Source organism: Parasteatoda tepidariorum, chromosome 4 (assembly GCF_982258835.1).
Source record: "Parasteatoda tepidariorum strain Cologne lab strain chromosome 4, Ptep-v5.0, whole genome shotgun sequence".
Taxonomy (NCBI): domain Eukaryota; kingdom Metazoa; phylum Arthropoda; class Arachnida; order Araneae; family Theridiidae; genus Parasteatoda; species Parasteatoda tepidariorum.
The window spans coordinates 36,140,524-36,161,501 of record NC_141758.1 but is presented as its reverse complement, the minus strand read 5'-3'; the positions used below and the strand labels follow the sequence as shown (position 1 = coordinate 36,161,501).

The 20,978-nt window shown below is 28.4% G+C and overlaps 1 protein-coding gene across 3 annotated transcripts in view; it reads right to left on the bottom strand.

Moving 5' to 3' along the window:
• LOC107439615 (tumor protein p53-inducible protein 11) overlaps positions 1-20,606 on the bottom strand; it is a 211,821-nt gene extending 191,215 nt beyond the window's left edge. Inside the window, exon 1 of one of the 3 annotated variants that reach the window (XM_087160921.1) lies at positions 20,470-20,606. The gene's annotated coding sequence lies outside the window, so the exon portion shown is untranslated. Of the gene's footprint in view, positions 1-20,257; positions 20,281-20,469 lie in introns of those variants that run through there. The other 2 variants (XM_016052274.4, XM_043046702.3) reach the window with 2 other exon arrangements.
• Positions 20,607-20,978: the final 372 nt, after the last annotated feature.

Genomic DNA, 20,978 nt, shown 5'->3' with positions numbered 1-20,978 from the left:
AGTTTAGCCCCCTTAATGTTAATTTTACTTTTCGGTCCATATCTTAAAAGCTTTTAAAGCGAATTGTAAAATTTTCGCACCCAATTATAAAATTCGGTTATCCAAAGATCATGCAAAAAATAACTTTTAGTGGATATCTAATATTTTTTATCATTTCATTTAATAATCAGCGAAAGAATTTTGAACTGTAAAGTATACAATACACATCATTTTAAAGAATGTAATTTTACATAGTAAAATATAAATTTTGAACCAAATCGGTCGAATGGTTTCTGAGTTGTCAAATGTTAGAAATGCTTAAAATTTTTTGATTTCTCCAATCATTTAGCAATCAAAACTACAGATAATTAGAAGAGGTCATAATTACTTGGAATCTTAATTACTTGCTATCTCGATTACAAGTAATTGATTGATAACAAGTGATGTAATCGATGCTCAACTATGCTCGGAATAATCTAAAGAAAAAAATTAAGGAAATGCGAATAGAAAATTCAAGTGAGCTAATTAATGAACGACAATTTAATATTTTTTTTATATAATATCGATAACGTAAATTTATATTTACTTTAAGTGGAAAAAGTGTCTTAATTTGTTTTGGAATAAATATTGATTTATTATAATATTTTTATCAACATACAGTTGAAAAATATCAGTACCAGTAATATTAAAAAAATAGGGGCTATAAACCCAATTTATGCAAATAAAGAGATGTATCATGGTAGGGTTAATCAATAAAAATTTGCATTTAACCATTAAATCAAATTAGAGTTAGATGGAAACCTCCTCATGATTTAATACATAAAATATGACATTAATTGAACTTAAATTTACGTGTTCAGATACGGTTCGCAAAATAAATAAATAAAAAAGAGCTGAAAATTTAAATTTTTGATCAAATGAAAGGATTGTCACAAACTGAGATGTAATCTTTATGATTAGTGGTATTGACCATAAATCTGTAAATTAACTTTAGCAGACGACATATTACAAAATCAGACGCATAAACCTACTTTATCTGAATAAACATACCGTAAAATTTATCGTTCCTGACATGCTTACCTTATAATTCAAAGACTTTTCACCATTGTTCAAATAAATAATAAAAAATAATAAATATTTATCAAAAATTAGTTTTTACGTAGAGTTAGTTATCTTTGAATAAATGAGTTTTATGATTATGTACAAAAATATTTCGAATCTCTTAAATAGTTAAATAGTTATAGTTCTTACGTATTACAAATATCCTTTTAATAAGTAAAAACTGTGATTTGACTTTTAATACATTCATATATCAAGTATCAGAGAATAACATAGTGAATAGTGTTATACAAAATTTATTTTATTTTTATTTTTCGATTTTTCAGGTTTACTATTAGTACCTTTTAAATACCTTCGGTCACAAAATTGTGAAATTTTTCACCAGAATTTTTTGTTTTATTGAATTTATATTTGTATTAAACGCTAAAACATATGAATAAAAAAATATGAAAAAAGAATAAAAAAATAAGGGGAAAAAACTTGTCAAAAAGGACCAAATATCGACCTTGTTCTCGAATGATATAACTTTGTTAAAATTTATCATTTATTTATTACTCTTGCTTTAAAATACTCATGAAAACTCTACTTAGAGAATAGATTACACAATAAACACATCAATACTTTGACATTTTATAGCTAAAATTGAAACTTACTTTCCAAAACAGGCCGAAAATTGCAACTAATTATTTTTTATTTTAGCTGTAAAATATGAAATAATAGTTCAATAAATTAGTCTATAGTCTATTCTATAGTCATATATACAGAATACACTGATGAAAAATATCAAGTAAATTGAACTGGAGCTATGGTGGCTCACGGGATAAAGCATTCACCTCCCAGTGAGGTGAAACAGGTTCGAATCCCAAAGATAGCTGGCTGATACGTATTCTGCACCCGACTTGCACCGACCACATTGCAGTGCTGTCGTAAAATATGCTCAGTTGCAGACGGAATTATGGATTAAGGCATAGCCAACGATAATGCATTCTAAAAGGAAACGTATTTAAAAATTACAATGTTTTGGGTACTGTTTATTGCTTGTGAGGCATAATTCTTTATCACCCATTAATTTTTTTTTTAAATAATCTTGTCTCTGTTATATATGACGTAGAAACCAAACTCAAACGGTTTTAGAAAGAGTAAAGTTCCTAGTTTTATTTTATGTAAAAAACTATAAAATGATATTTTAATCAAAATTTGTCAAAAGATAGCCGGGCTTCCTTAAATATTTACATTTTTATCTATTTTTAAACAATATAAATGAAATAGTTTCCTATAAAAATGATTAATTTTATGATTTGATAATAATTATCATAGTTGTATTTTTTAAAAAAGGAAAATAAACTAATTACGTAAAATTTTTTACCAAAACTTACTCTAGGGGACATAGACTTCTAATTAAGCGCTAATTAGAACAATTTTTTACATCTCATTAAAGAGAAGGTAAGGAAAAAAGCGCCGAAACACTCTTCCACAAAAACATTATTTAAATTAGCTTGTTCTTCTAAATGTATAACTACGTTTTAACTTCTAAAACTAAATTTAATGACGATTTTTTCTACCGTTTTCAGAAGATAATAAGATAATAAACACAATTTCATCATTACTTTAATACAAATAAAATCTCACCAAAATTGAAGTGCATTTCTTAATTATAAGTATTGTTTTAATTTTTTTTTCTCGAAATAAAAGTATGCCCTTGTTTCAGCAGTTAAAAAAAGAAATACAATCGCTAAAGAAATTCATTGTTTAAGTTATTAAACTAATGTAGTGCCACAAAATATGCTAGTCTCCCATTGTTTAATTAGAATTATTCTAAAAATTTCTTTGATAGGATTTCTAAAAAATTAATTACTTCAAGTATTGCGTAATTTAAATTGGGATTTTTTGAAAAAGTTAAATAACTTTTAGATATTCATGCTATTTGTTTAGAAACTTCATTCGCTTCAGAAACATACAATTAAAATCCGAAATGACAGTCGACATGTTTCAAGCGCTCCAAAATAGGCACCCATTTTCAAAACTTGCCAGACATGAATGAGACGAAACAAAAGTGATTTGAAATACAAAACGTGAAATTTCCAACGATAAGTGAGAAAATAAAGGTGATACGCAAAGTTAGAAAAACCACAGTAGCCGAGAGAGAGAAACAGATTAAAAAAACATAACAAAACAGTGGTCGAGAGGGACAAATAAAGATAAAATGCATTTCCAGAAGCTACTGAGAGGTAGTGAGGAACTAATGTCGTTAACAAGACATTAGGAAAAAAAACAGTAAAATAAATTACCGTTTATTTACTGTAAAAAAAAAACTGTTTACAAATTGATATCAAATGTACGAAAAGTTATAACGTTGTTATAAGATTCCATTTCGGACTTTTACCAAGCCTTTGCGTTAAACCTAGGAGCTACCAACAATTTCTGATAAAATCCTGAAACAAGGGATTATTTGTGATAGGATTTTGCATTCTCAGAAATAAAGGGGCCCGGAAAAAAATCACCAAATCGTACTAAGCAAATTCGCGATAACAAAGGCAACCCTTCACCTGTACCGGGCAGTGACACTAGACCTTCAAAAAACATCAGTGTAGAGTATACCGGGTAAAAGTATACCGAAGAATTCCATTTTACCTTAATCAAACGTCAATGTAAGGTAAACCGGGAAATAGCATTGACATCCCTTGGTCAGTCAGATTATTAAAAATAATAAACAACGATTATGAATTGATTATTATGCTTGGCGAAAAAAATTTAACCACCACCAACGGTTAAATTAACGGAAGAGTGCCTTATACACTCTATAACAAAAAAATCGACGCACCAAGAAGGAGTTGTCCGATTGAAACGAAAATTGGTGGATAGGAAGACAATGTACAGAATAGTAAATGATTAAAATTTCAGAACAATTGAATAATTTATTGCAGAGTTACAGTAACAAGTTCAATAAGGTGTTGACCCGCCTCTAGCCTGGATACAAGCTGCCACATGGCGTGGCATAGACCGATAAAGCTCCCGGATGATCTCTTGCGGTATTTCCTGCCAAATTCGATCCAATTGTCGAACGAGGTCATCAACATTCCGTGCCAGATGCAATCGCCTTCCCATCATATCCCAGACATGCTCGATGGGAGAGAGATCTGGTGATCTGGCAGGCCAAGGAAGAGTTTGACAAGCTTGCAGGCAGTTCATAGCAACACGTGCCGTATGTGGTCTGGCATTGCCCTGCTGAAAAACCAGCCCAGGGTGCTGCTAAAGGAACGGTAGCAAAACAGGTCTTAAGATGTCGTCGACGTACCGCTGTGCAGTAAGTGTACCTCTAATGACGACCAAAGGGGTCCGGCTGTCAAAGGAAATGGCACCCCAGACCATAATGCCTTTTGAGGGCTGGTGTGGCATGCAATAGTGAAGCCAGGATCCCCCCCCCCCACTGCCCTGTGCGTCTCCAAACACGTATTCGATGATCGTCAGGACACAGTTGGAAGCGGGATTCGTCGCTAAAGACTATACGTCCCCAGTCGGCATCATTCCAGCCTGATCGAGCCAAAACATTCATGCATACGAAATCGGATGATTGCTTCTTGGTGCGTCGATTTTTTTTGTTATAGAGTGTATTACATACGGTGTGTCTCAAAAAAGTTAAAGCACACTTTAATTTTTAATTGAAAATATAAACTTCAAAATTGATCAAAATAAGGTATGATTTAAGACTAGCTCAGTAAAACAATCTTACAATTGTTTTTCAAAGAGTTATATGAAATTAGAAAAAAGCAAACTAATATTTCTGCCATGTCACGAATAAAATCCCAATTGAAAAGCTCAATTTCAAGGATTTTTAAAAATAATTTTCACGATAAGTTTACGAAAAAGTCCTTGTTTCTGGTTTTTACCTGAAGGCATTGGTAAGACCTAAGTTTTATCGAAAAGGTATTGTAAAATTCCTAAATGGAATAATATTAAAACGTATTTTGGGCTTTTATTAAAACCAATTTAGTAAATCCTAGGTTTTACAGGTAAAACCTAGGATTTACCAGACTCCCGCTTGTACAATAACATATATATTGTCCTTTTCTTTGGTATTAGATCGCGCTTTTTTTCCCCCAACAAGCGCGATAAAGATTATTTTTTAATATAAAGTAGCCCTTTGTTACATAGCGCTTTCTTCTTGTCTCTCAACAAATGCAATAAATTTCAAATTTTTTTAATACCTCAGTTATATCTCGTTTTTTTTCTTGTCCCCCAACAAGCACGATAAATATAATTTTTTTTTATAATATAAAGTAGCCCTTTGTTACATAGCGCTTCCTTCTTGTCTTCCAACAAGCACGATAAATATAATTTTTTTATAATAAAAAGTAGCCCTTTGTTGCATAGCGCTTCCTTCTTGTCTTCCAACAAGCACGATAAATATAATTTTTTATAATATAAAGTAGCCCTTTGTAAAGTAGCTCTTCTTTCTTGTCTCACAACAAGCATGATAAATGTAATTTTTTTATAATATAAAGTAGCCATTTGTTACATAGCGCTTCCTTCTTGTCTCCCAACAAATGCAATAAATTTCATACTTTTTTTAATACCTCAGTTATATCTCGTTTTTTTCTTGTCCCCCAACAAGCACGATAAATATAATTTTTTTATAATATAAAGTAGCCCTTTGTTACATAGCGCTTCCTTCTTGTCCCCCAACAAGCACGATAAATATAATTTTTTTATAATAAAAAGTAGCCCTTTGTTACATAGCGCTTCCTTCTTGTCTCCCAACAAGCATGATAAATATAATTTTTTTAATTATATAAAGTTGCCCTTTGTTACATAGCGCTTTTTTCTTGTCTCCCAACAAGCACGATAAATATAATTTTTCTATAATATAAAGTAGCCCTTTGTAAAGTAGCTCTTCTTTCTTGTCTCACAACAAGCATGATAAATGTAATTTTTTTATAATATAAAGTAGCCATTTGTTACATAGCGCTTCCTTCTTGTCTCCCAACAAATGCAATAAATTTCATAATTTTTTTAATACCTCAGTTATATCTCGTTTTTTTCTTGTCCCCCAACAAGCACGATAAATATAATTTTTTTATAATAAAAAGTAGCCCTTTGTTACATAGCGCTTCCTTCTTGTCTCCCAACAAGCATGATAAATATAATTTTTTTAATTATATAAAGTTGCCCTTTGTTACATAGCGCTTTTTTCTTGTCTCCCAACAAGCACGATAAATATAATTTTTCTATAATATAAAGTAACCCTTTGTAAAGTAGCTCTTCTTTCTTGTCTCACAACAAGCACGATAAATATAATTTTTTTATAATATAAAGTAGCCATTTGTTACATAGCGCTTCCTTCTTGTCTCCCAACAAATGCAATAAATTTCATAATTTTTTAATACCTCTGTTATATCTCGTTTTTTTTCTTGTCCCCTAACAAGGGCGATGAATTTCATAATGTTTTTTTTTAAATTATACTCTTGAAACAAAAGCTACCATATTATTAAGAACCTACAAAATTAATGTTATGTGTATTATTTGTCATTTCTTTATGTCCATATTTATTTTTCGAGAGTAGTAAACAAATCCTTTTTCATCTCAACAACAAGCAAAAATGTAATTTCGATACTAAATTACAGTGTCAGGAATTCACGCACTGATGTTCTGTTTCCATTATCGACAGAAGCTAGGCTATTAATTTTCTTTTCCGGGCAACCCCGTTGCTTTTGTAACAAGGTTTAGGCTATGTGATATCATCGATTTCTATCTATACAATAAGTATCATCTAAATACAGTTATTTTCCTGCTGCGGATACAATTATTTCGCGTGAGATAAAAGAAAAAACAGGATACATTCATGAGAAAATAATTAGCGGAATTAATTAACTAATAAATATCTATATATATATATATATATAAAAACACAAATAATAAAATAAAAAATATAATATAAAGAGAAATTAAAAATGGGAAAAAAACCAATAGTCGTTATCAAGACACATCTACTAGTATAAATTAATGCGATATTTCTGAATAAAGAATAATTATCCTAAGATGAAAATTATTCTTCATGTGTGTCGATATCGCAAAAAAAAATTTGTTGAAGAAGAGCATGAAATAAAAGAAAAAAGCAATCAAATTTAAGACTAAAATCAAATTTAATTAATATTAATTAAAATCAAATTCAATTAAAAGCAATCAAATTTAAGACTTAAAATAAAGACTGATAATTACTTGGATTGAAATTGTCTACAGGAGCGAAAGTTAAAATGTTTCGGGAGAAAAATAAAAAATTTTGATTTGTTGTTGTTGTTGTTAATTTACGTTGCCCTAGAGCTGCACAATGGGCTATTGGCGACGGTCTGGGAAGCATCCCGGAGGATGATCCGAAGACATGCCATCACAATTTTGATCCTCTGCGAAGGGGATGGCACCCCCGCTTCGGTAGCCCGACGACCTGCAGGCGAAGTCGAGCACTTTACGGTAGCACAGTTTAACGAGGACCAATACCTCACACCTTCGGTCCCTACGCAGACTGATCCAAGTGGTCACTCACGCGCACACTGACCGCAGCCAGTGATGCTTGACTTCGGTGATCTGCTGGGAACCGTGTCTTAACGATCAGTCCACTGCGGGACAAAAAAGAAATTGGGGGGGGGGGGTAAACCCCCCAAAAAAAGTTTGAAATTTTCTATACTTTTGCTTAACACTTGAAAGTAATTTTACCATCCTATTTTGGTGTTGGACTTTTTAGAGATTTTTGGTTTTATGGAGATGTAGCTAACACTATCCGAAATAAAATACAACAACACTGATGGTGCAACCTTCCTTCGCTTTTAGTTCCCTTCAAAACACTTATTTTTGGTGCAACCTTTTGCTGCTTTTAGCTCCTTTCAAAATACCCATTTTTGGTGCAACCTTCTCTCGATATTTGAGCTAGTGAACGCACCAATATATCAATCTTTCATACTCTGACGCTTTTAAATCCGCCTTTAACAACAGAGTGGAGGAATGATCGAAGTGACATATTAGAGAATTTAAGTAAATGAGCGTTTAAGTTTATATGTTGACAATAGATCTTGCCTTAATATCTCGTACGCCAATTGGTTAACTCGTTAACTCTACGACACCCAAACACACAATTAAGTGCGTCTTCCGAAGATTTGTGCGAAAAGAAAAACTTAAATAATTCATTCTTTCAGTTCCTTACACTCGAAAAAAATATAATTAACTAAAATATACCATTTTGAGAAATTTCATCATTCATTTCTTTTCATTTGAAGTCAAATTTTAAAAACTGATTTACTTTACACCATATTAAATTTGAAAGCTTGTTTTGGATTTCAATTAATGATTAATCGTGCGAAACGGGTAGTAATGTAAAATCTGAGAAGACTGATCACCTTTTCTGAATATAAAAGCAATTTGTCCTTGCACATTTTTCCTGAAATCCTGGTTAATGGTTGCAATAAAAATACTAATAAAGAAAAAGTATAAATAAATATAGAGAAACTAGAAAGAAACGAAAATTATTGAAAGAAAGAAAGAAAATTTTGGACATAAAATAAATAATTAAATGAGAATAACAAGAATGTGAATTTGAAGAAAAATAAAACAAAAAACAGACTAAAAATGAAAATTATTTAGCAAAACTGAAAATAATCTTGAATTTTCTAATATTCTTGAGACTGATTGTGATAAAGTGGGGCCGCATTGTCAAGATCATGTTGACGGAATTATGCAAATTCAAGATAATGAAATAAATTCCTAATTTCAGGAAATTTATCAAAAGATTTTCAAATATTTTGCTATTAAAGTGACAAATATGAAAGGTAAAAAAGTGAAATGACGAAAATGGATTGGACTTCAGTATAACAACCACTGTGTCATTTTTTATTTTATTTTGTTTTCAAACAAGGTAAACAATACTGAAGCCAAATTTCAGATTGAAATTTTTCCTGTAAAACTGACTTTTGCATTTTATGTTTTACATTTTAACTTACACATTTTTAAAAATGTTTGTAAATTTTTTTCATCTTGATTGAAGAGTTAATTTAAATTGTGTTATTATGAGGAATAACTTTATTGTGATTTTCAAACAAAGGACTTTGAACTGACAAAACTGAAGTCACTAAACTATTAAAAATGAAAACCAAACTTTGCTGGTAGCGCTACGACAGAATTTTTTACCATGTGTACAAATGTGTATTTTTTATAATTCTTATTACTTTATATCTTGTTAATATTATAAATATAATTACTTTCATTTTAATTGTGCTTCTATCATAGGAAAATTTTTTCAAATAGATAATTTTTTAAATTTTTAGATAGTATTTAAAAAAAATTCGGGAAGGGGGGGAAGTAGCATAAAAAGTTTTAATTAATCTTCTTATCTTATTCTTTTTCTGTAAATCCTTTTTTTTTATTTATTATTCAAAACGAAACTATTTCTCACACTTTTAAATCCACATCCTGTCTTTCAATCTATTTTTGGCTTAAGTATGCATTAATTAAAAGTAAGACATTTTCCCCTTTGCTCTTTGTGGGAATCTCGTGACCTATTTGATAAACCAATTACAATTGCTAAGATTTCCCTTATTCCCTAAAATGAAACATTTTACAGATTTACTTTGCAAGATTTTCCCTAACTTATATTGAGCATTTCGTGACCACTCTGTCAAATAATTAATAAATAAGTTTTGTACCCTTCTTCCCTGCCTCAGACCTGTTTTAATCCGTCCACTCGACAATGATGTTCTATATATATATATATATATATATATATATATATATATATATATATATATATATATATATATATATATATATATATATATATATATATATATATATATATATATATATATATATATATATATATATATATATATATATATATACACAGGGTGATTCTAAAAAGATGGGAAAAATTTTAGGAAGTGATAGTACACACCCAGACAAAAATTTTTTATCAAAGAATGCATGATCGAAAACAAAACGCAAAGGTGCTGGCGCATTTGGAAAATTTTCATGGAAACGAGAAAGCTCCATTCCTATTGCGAGTTACTGCGCTACGTTATTTGTCGCCAAGCTTTCGGCCGCTGCAGGGAAAGTTCGCCTATCTTTTCTTCGCCGTTGTACCAGCATAGCCGTTGCCGACCACTGTTTTGAACACTTATTGTAATCACATGCCATTAAATTTGCTTTTATAACTTAACTTCATCGTTCTTTGTGTGTTTTTGCCTCAAATAAGAACATAAACTTTGACGCCCTCTAGCGGTTTTGGGTTTTGTTTTCGACCATGCATTCTTTGATAAAAATTGTTTGTCTGGGTGTGTACTATCACTTACTAAAATTTTTCCCATCTTTTTAGAATCACCCTGTATGTATATATATATATATATATATATATATATATATATATATATATATATATATATATATATATATATATATATATATATATATATATATATATATATATATATATATATTATATCTTTTATTTTTCGGATTTTTTTTCCGGTTTCTTATTATTTTTATTATTTTTCTTTTTCCGCCTTTTTTTCATTGTTCTCTAATTTTTTCCATGTTTTCTCTACATTTTGAACTTTTTCATGAAAGTCAGATTAAATTGTCCATTAAATATTGCGAAATGAATACAAATTGATATTAGCTTTTATCTTCAGAAGAGTCTGATTAACTGAAATCGAGAAAAAAAGAATTTTAAAAAAAACTGTCAAGTTTTATAAACAGTCTATTACACGATCCATTTATGCTTAACAGATACGTGTCTCTTAACTCTTTTTAAATAATACATTACAAGAAATGTAAAAGAAAAAAAAAGAGAAGGGATGTTAAATAATGTAATGCACGTCAAATAAATTAGCAGTCTGAAGTACTCAGAGCCATTAAAGAAAGCAGAATAAACCCTACTATCGTTTTTTTCTTCTTCTTTTTTCTAGTAAGTGTTAAATATACATTACAACTTCTTAAAAGTGTTTACTTTTTATATGCTAATGCAGGGCTACGTTAAGAAAAATGTAAATTTAAAAAGTTTTTTAGCTTTACACTTTTCATCTTTTTTTATAAAATTTTGTATTATATAACCGTGATCTTTTTTTAACTTATATAACTATGCTCCGTTGCATGTTAAGAAAGGATCATAACAGTACAGGGTTTAAGTAATCATCTACGGCAGTTTCCGTTGTATTTCGTTATCAAATTATAGAAATATGCTTTCAAAACAATATAAAAACTTTTCAAAGTTAAGCGCATCAGATACAAATTTAATTTGTTCTTTTTCCGTGAATATCATAGAATTATTAGAAAAAAGGTTACAGTTTTAGCTTACTGGAATCCTAGACATACTATTAACATATTTCGACAAATAAGGACGTCGCACAACGTTGCTAGAGCATTGAATTTGATTGGGCCACTAAAAATGGTGCGTTTTATGACTCTTAAAAAATCAAATGCAAGATAAAGTATTTTTTCTTTTGTTTCGCTGTAGAAGCAAATCGTTTGCAAGAAACAATACTTATTCTTACATCAGTTTCCTTAAATGTAAACAGAATGGTGTATACTTATTATAATTTTTAGATATCACTTTTATGAATTCTTATTTCTTGTTAATTGATTATTTAATAAGTTTTATTTTCCTCATTTCACACGATTTAAGAAATCAAGAAAAAAGAAGTCTATGTAAAGTCGTTTCAAGAGTTGGCGATGTTGATAGCTTGGCATCTATTTGGCGTGTACTTGGATGCAAACAGGCTCTCTGCATATGGATAATGGTTTTTTCTTAACTTGCAACAGGGTGTAGCTTTTCACTTAGAAAATGAGAAATCTTAATTGCAGGCGCTGCTAGTTTGGCCGAACACCCTTTGAAAAGGAAAACTCAATCGAGGAAACACTGTACAGCCGCCATTTTGTGTCGCATCGCTTTGGAAAGCTTATTTTTAAAGTTCACTACTTGTTAAATAAAAGACCTTTTTGAGAAACTTTCTTCATTCAAACATCTGACTAAAAATAATTCCCATAATATGCCTAAATAGTAATGACAGTAAATAAAATAAGGGAAGATCAACAGTGTTGTAAACTGATCATGACGCAAAAATAAACGGTAAATTGAAAACTAAATAAAAGAAGGCAAGATCCTTCTAGTGCTCCTCAGGTATAGGGACTTGAATTTATTTCAATATGACAAAAACAGAGTTATTAACTAGGTATGACGCAAAAATAACCGGGAAATCAGAAAATTAAAAGAGACAAGATCCTTATAGTGCTCCTTGTGTACTAGGACAAGAATTTATTTCTATGAACGGAATTCAAACAGCTGTTAAAACGTAGTATGACACGAAAATGAATGGAAAATCAAAAAATAAATAAATCTAAACAGAAAAGAGGATTACAGTGTTCAGCGCTTACCGTGACACGAAACTAAACGTTGCAATAAACTTAGTACGACACAAAAATAAATATGAATTCAAATAGTAAGGAAATATATAAAAAGAGAAAAGATCATAATATCGTTCCTCGGGGTTATTAAAACCTGGATTTAAATGAAGTAGGTAGGGGAGAGTCGGGTAGCCCCGCCCACTTAAGGAGTATTGCTTATATTTCTGTATAATATTGAGTAATAATCAATATTTTTGTATGTTTCGATTATTTTATCATCTAATTAAATAATGCAAAAAGAATAAACCAAAAAAAGAATAGTTTAACTTAAAAAAATAGAAATTTAAAAAAACATGTTTTTTAGCTCTTTTCAAAATGTGTCGGGTAGCCCCGCCCAGTTACAAAAATTACGTTTTTTTACTGTTTTTTCAGGTGTAAATGACCAACGTATTGACAATAGATAAACCTCATTTATCATTTTTATCACAAAATTATTTTATTTATTACATATTTATATACTTTTAGTGAATTCTATCATTTAATAACAATCCTTTAATAACAATAACATTTGTTGTTAAAAATGCATATAGCATTCAAATTTGAAACAATAAAATAATAATCTTTGCAACCGTACATTTATCAACGAATTAAAATTGGGCAGTGATACCCGACAATCATGTGAGCGGGGCTACCCGAAATCCAACTTTTTTGTAAATTTGTAATTACTCGAACAAATTTTCACATATAAACTTCTTTCTTTGTGTAAATTAAACTTAAGACTACATACTTTAATGCTGTATGTATAGAAAAAATTATTTTTTTAGTATTAAAATGAAGTTTAATCGAAACAATCAACCAATTTTTCTTAATTTCATGATTACTGTATTCAACATATTTTCAAAACTATTGTTTACCATGTTAACAGCTGCATAAATACTTGAAACTTTGAAAATAATCTTTTTTAAATATAACAATTAATGTCCGATGGCCCATTGACTTGAAAAAATATTCTATACATATGAAATTGACAGTGGGTGGGGGTAAACGCTGGGCGGGGCTACCCGACTCTCCCCTACATTAAGAAAAAGTATAATAGTAGTTTTAGGAAAAGAAGAGAATAACAGTATCTTGAAAGAAAACTAATTTAAATACCTTGATCAATATCTCTAAAATTCGATTTATAAAAAACACGAAAATTTGATATGAAAGAAATTATTATCTTTTTTATTACCCTTTAGGGGTGGAAGATTTAAAAAAAAAAAGTTTATTCCGAAGATTTTTTCAGTTACCGCCTTAAGGCAAACATTTCTAAATTAATTTTTATCCAAGATAACAACAAAACTGTAAAAAGTGTTTGAATATTTCTATCAGTAGTTTAAGTAATATTTTTTTTTTTTAAAAATTCCATACTTCAAAGGAGTGAGAATCACCCCAAAACCACTTTTGGCGTGAAACTGCGAGAGACGCGAATACCAATTTTTTTTTCTATCAGAGATGATAATCTTTGATGAGGAATATACTTAATTCGAAACCACTATTGGAGAAAAACCTTTATTTTCCCCCTACATACACAAGTGGGTAAGGGGTCTCTTTGAAAGAGTCTCTTTTTTCTTGACAAGTTAAAGAGCACATTTGATAAGGACGACCCCAATTCTAAGTAAAACAAGTCTAATTTATGATAGAGAAAAAAGATATATTATAATCTATATATATATATATATATATATATATATATATATATATATATATATATATATATATATATATATATATATATATATATATATATATATATATATATATATATATATATATATATATATATATATATATATATATATATATATATATATATATATATATATATATATATATATATATATATATATATATATATATATATATATATAAGTTCATAACGAAGAATAAAACAAAGAAAAATAATAGACATATGAAAAAGGGGGGGAAATAATAAGTAAAAAATAACAAACAACAGTTTATTAAAAATAATAATAAATAAAAAAAATAAATAAATAAATATAAAAAAATCATGAAATGTTAATTAAAAAACCGGAAAAAAAGGATATAATCTTTTCTTCAGCCCACACCGATATAATCGTGTGGGCTAAAGAAAAGATTATATCCTTTTTTTCCGGTTTTTTAATTAACATTTCATGATTTTTTTTTTTTTTAATTTTTTATTTATTATTATTTTTAATAAACTGTTGTTTGTTATTTTTTACTTATTATTTCCCCCCCCTTTTTCATATGTCTATTATTTTTCTTTGTTTTATTCTTCGTTATGAACTTATCTAATGAGTTCTGTTTACTTGCAGCTTAAGCGCAATAAATGAAACTTATTGTTTTTCTTAACTTTCTTCGTGTTTTCTTGTATTTACATATATATATATATATATATATATATATATATATATATATATATATATATATATATATATATATATATATATATATATATACACTACCGGTCAAAAGTTTGCGAAAATTTTGAAATCTACAAAAAAAAGTTCTAAATTCAAATGTTCATAGAACTGCGAAAAATCATTCAAATGGCATGAAAATTTGATATGTTCTAAGGTGAACTCTCTACAGTTAGTTACATATGATCAAATTGCAATACTTTGTTTTTTGCGAACTGTATCCAGCTTTTCATCATGAGTTGTTTCTATGGTGAAAAAAGTTGTTAAGTTTGAACACTTGCCAAACTTGCAAAAAAAAAATTTTGTACCTTCTGTTAATGGAAAATAGTTATTTGAACAGTTCTATGTAAGTCCTCAAAATTTCAAATCGATTTGATTTTTTTTGACGAAGTTATAGAATTTTGAAAAACATGTGTACTTTTCTCGATTTTTAAGCATTCCACATTTGCGGTCCTTTGGTCTATACATCTTCGACCGAAGAACTTTTTAATTTTAATGTTTTCTATATTTTCAAATAATTAATATTGATTATAAAACAAATATTCTTATTTATTATTGTAATTATTGTTACTACAAGGAACTTATTATGAATATAATTAAAACAATATCTCATAGATGTCACATTTCATCTAAAATTTGTTTGTTCTTGCAAACGATGCTCTGATATTTGAATCGAAGTCAGTTATGGGACATTTTACAACAGGAATGGAACTCTATATCACTTGAAGTGATTAATGGTTTATTAGAACGAATGCTATGCATATGTAGGGCTATAATAAAAGCAAAAGGTGGATGGTTCGAGGAATCTAAGATTTAAATGTTAATTTATTTAATTACAAAATACGAATAAGAATATGTTAAATATTTGACCTGTTGTAAATAAAATAGTTTAATAAAAATGCAAATTTTTTATACTATTGTTATTATTTTTTTAGAATTATTTATGTAATTATTGTTATAACTTTTTAATTTAATTTAATATAAAGTAAAAATATCACAACAAAACTAATACAGGTAAGCAATAAATATAAACAATAAATATAAACAATAATAATTACAATAATGAATAAGAGTATTTGTTTTATGATAAATATTAATTATTTGAAAATATAGAAACATAAAAATTAAAAAGTTCTTTGATAGAAGATGTATAGACCAGAAGACTGCATATGTGGAATGCTCAAAAATCGAGAAAAGTACACATGTTTTTCAAAATTCTATAACTTCGTCAAAAAAAATCGAATCGATTTGAAATTTTGAGGGCTTACATAGAACTGTTCAAATAACTATTTTCTATTAACAGAAAGTACAAAAAATATTTTTTGCAAGTTTGGCAAGTGTTCAAACTTAACAACTTTTTTCACCATAAAAACAATCCGTGATGAAAAGCTGGATTCAGTTCGCAAAAAATAAAGTATTGCAATTTGATCATATGTAACTAACAGTAGAGGGTTCACTTCAGAACATATCAAATTTTCATGCCATTTGAATGATTTTTCGCAGTTCTATGAACATTTGAATTTAGGCCTTTTCTTTGCAGATTTAAAAATTTTCGCAAACTTTTGACCGGTAGTGTATATATATATATATATATATATATATATTCCGAAGAGCCATTACGTTATGACCACCCTGCTAATAACAAGTAGGACCACCTTTAGCCCTCAAAACTGCTAGCACCCACCGTCTTTATAGCTCAGTTCTGCTTGTGCTAACATTTTAAGGCAAATAAAATAGCACAAGGACGCCGGTAGCTGAGTGGTAGCGCTTCACTCTCCGGTGCCACAGGTTCTGGGTTCGATCCTCGGTCCGGGCAAGGTTGACTCAGCCTTTCATCCCTTCAGAATGTCCATAAATGAGTACCAAGCATGCTTTGGAACTAAACACTGGGGGTTCCGAGTTCGACTGACGACCTGACCGGAACATCTGCTCCTGCACCCCAGAGCCCAAGGTCAAGAAACTGAAATGGGCACAGTAGGCCTCGGCCCTCTATAGGCTGTCACGCCACTGAGTTTAGTTTAGCAGTAGTTTTTAAAAAAGAGCAAGAATTTAGTGCCGCATTTAGAGGTTTAAAATTCATTGTAAAATTGTTAATTGTTAATTTCATTAAAGTCAAATTGTGTATAAAATTAGCAATTATAAAAATCGAACTTCTATGCCAATGATTTTTAAATGACAATGAATTTTTTTCATCTTTTTCACTATTTTAGTTATTTTTCCACATTATGTTTTTTTTTTTTAAAATTATGATCTGAAGAGAATTTATGAAAAGTAAACATTTTAAGACCATAACTTGAAAACTAAAATCTTTTACATATACAAGCGGAATATCACACTGAATCTGAGACATTTTCAAAAAGAAATAATGAATTTAAAGAAAGATTAATGCGATTAAACTATTTTATTTATTTAAAACTGCAAAATACTTTTTCAGACTACGTTCTCCGAAGTGCTATCTCGGAAAGTGCTCTGCAAAGAGTATTTTTCTGAAAAGAGCGCTCTGAAAAGAGCATTTCCGAGATATCTCTGCTCTTTTCAGAGTATTTTTCTAGTGCCAAAATTTTTTTCTAAACATTTCTAATCGCTAATTTGAAGATCAGACTTTATGGTACATTCTTTCAGTTCAACATTTACATTCAGGTTGCAATGAATGCCGTGGGAAGAAATAGAGCTTATTTGCGTAGCGTGACAAAAATTGCAAGAAAAACTCAGTTACAAATAACGAAAAGTTGAAATATAAATTTTATGTATATATACAGTGTGAAACTATCAAGGAAAATTATCATTAAAAATTAAAATAAATAAATTTTTAAATAAAACCGAGAAACGCTTTACTTCTTGACTTTTTTATTTGTTTTTTTTCCCTTGTTGTTTAAGAGGATGTTATACCACGGGAGAAATTTTCGCTGCAAATTCTCTTTTCTCCATGGCTAATTTAAAATTTAAAGGAAAGAAAAAGTAAGTGCAGACGGGAAGACCAGAGTAAGAGCAAAGGTTTCAATTGCTGAGAAAAAAAATTTAATTATTAATAAATTTAATTTTAAAAAATTTAATTAGTAATTAATTTAATTTTAAAATTTTTTAATTATCGATTAATTTAATTTAAAAAAATTTTAAATATTTATTAATTAATTTTATTAATTTAAATTAAAAAAATTTTAATTATTAATTAATTAATTTTATTAATTTAATTTTTTTTTAAATTTTAATTAATTATTATAATTAATTTAAAAAAAAATTTTTTATCAAAATACAAGCAAATTAATTGAAAGTACAAACAGTAAATACAAACAAATTATTCTCCGTTCCGAAATTCTAAGTTATTTTCTCATACTTTATTTTTATTTCGATATTTTAAAAATTTATTTTCAGTAATCAAAACTTCAGGGCTTTCTCTAAGTTTGCGTGAATTCAATTTTTATTTCTTTTAAGTCTTAAATTAGTTATGGAGGTGAAAAAAAATTTACGAAGAAAGGTTTCTCCCATGCTATGGCGTCCTCTTAACTGGTTTTCCATTCACACGAGAGATAATTTCTTTTCATTTTGAACTTCTTATTTGTTATGTATTATCTTCTTTTTATGCAGAACGTATTTTTCATACTTCTTTTATTATTTTGTACTAATATAGGTCAAAATAGTTGAAAAATATTATATATAGCATTCGAATAGTTTATGGTTAAAAGATACAGCATGAAGCACCGGTGTCTTGTTCTACGTTAAAGGTGAAATTTTAAAAACATGGCTAACTTCCAAAAAGTATTTTTTCAAATTTACACTTATTTGCAGTTATTTAGATTTAAGAGAAACAATAATTCATCATTGAAATTTCTTTAATTTACAAAATTAATTATTGATAAATTCTTGAATACGAATGAAAAAAAGAATTTTCGAACTACTTTTTTTTGTATTTACTTTTTAGTACAAATATGATTCTGTCAATCTAGCTGATTTTTTTAGTAACTATTAGACTGCATTTTATAATTAGGAAATATGAAAATATGTCATTACTTGTAATTAGAGCATCTTAAAAAAAATATTATTTTATATGGACACCAGTGTCCCATCAGGGCCAAAAGGCTAAGATACAGCGTCTAATAAATTTAACAACAACATTAGGTACTTAATGACTCAAAATTTCGTTTGTTTGCATACCTTTATAAAGCGATTGTGTATGTAAAAATATGATAGGATTGGAATTCTTCCGTCGAAATTTTTAAATGCAGTGAAAAATCAAAAGAAAGGTAAAAAATTCGATTCAAGTAAATTTTTCATTTTTATGGCACATAAATATCTTATTAAAGATCCGATCTCAGGAAATAAGTGCATTAAAAAAGAAAAAAAAAATCTTCGGCCCCAGTTACTTCAGCCCCAGTTTAGTTATAAGCACTGAGTATAGACTAAATTTAAAAAATATTTTTTGCAATTTTAATTAATTAAGAGCAATTACTTAATGTTAATTATTTCCTAATTGATGTATTGTATTTTGGAGTTATGAATTTAAATAATGTTTACAACGCACATAAACCCGAAAAAAACTAATACAAATAATTATTATTCTTTCATTTTTTTTTATTTTGTTACATACAAAACACAACTTCCTGATCTTCGGGTGCACTTTTTTAAGAAAACTGCTCAATTTATCGAAATAAGACTAGACAGAAGATGGCAATAATTTATATATGTTTTTACCTACGACATATTTTAGAAGAAAACAGCTTCAATATTTAAAAATTATTAGAAAAATTAGTCAGATTTAGATAACATAGTTCACCAAATCAAAAAAAAAATTTTTGGCCTAAAAATAGGGTCCATTTTAGAGAACAAATAACTTAAATAATTTCAAAAAATGTATTACTTATGAGTGCTTTCACATAAAAATAAATAAAAGAACTCAAGTAAGATATAGTTTTATGCGTCTTACAAAATTTATACTGCCAGAAATTATTTTTTAGAAGAGCTATCAAATTTTCTTACGTACAATAATGTTATACAATAGTTCTATAAGTTAGTTAAAAATTTGAGAATGCTTATACTGAAACGAACAATTGAGATGTGTTTAAAGCCCACCAGTTATTTAAGTTCGCAATGAAGCATTTTTATAATTTTAAAATGTTCTAAACATAAAATGAAATCTAAATCTAAGTTAAAACCATATGCCAAAAAAAAATTACAAGTAAGTTACCTAACCTTTCTCCAGATTTAAAAAGAAAAATTTATTTTATGAAAGATAAATAATCGTGCCTAACAATAATTAATGAATTAAAATAATTAACTGTGAAAATCCCTTTTTTGTTTATTTACTTTCTAAACATTAAACGATAAAATAAAATTATATTTTAGCGTATTATGTTGTAAGAGAAAAAAATTATAGAATATGTCAATACAAATTATCCTACCTTTCTGTTATACGTAAAAAAAATTCTCAATGTATGAAATATTCCAAACGATAATCTTAAGCGAAAACCTTTTTGTTACTTCTGTAATTTTTAGTTCACAAGTAAACTTTTTATTTACTTTCTATATATAAAACGATAAAATAAAAGTATATTTTAGAATATTATGTTGCAAGAGGAAAAATTAAAGAATGTATCAAAATAAATTATCCTACCTTTCTGTTATAGGTTAAAAAAAATTCTCAACGCATGAAATATTCCAAACGATAATCTTAAGCGAAATAAAATCCCATATCTGGCTGGCAGCAACTCTTACAAGTGACTTCTTTCAGATGAGACAAGAGCGGCACTCATTTTGAAATGAAATGGTTCGAAACGTGATAGGCTTTGCGCATGTGCAGTTATCTTCACAAAATGGATGGATGACTTTGCCGGGAGAAAATATAATTCGAAAGGGAAAGTAATTGCATTTCATATTTTCATCCAAAACGAATTTTAAAGCTTATTACAAGAGCACAACATATTAATCATACATACATCCCTTTATCTAAAAACTACGTATACTCATAAAACCTTTCATCGTTTTTTTTATTTTAACTGATGGAATATTTTAGGCTTCAGCAAAAAGAGTGCAATATAAGAAAGTATACTTCATTTTTTTAGCGGATTGAAAAAATGCCATTAAATTGTTCTTTCATCAACAGATTTTTTCATTTTTAAACTA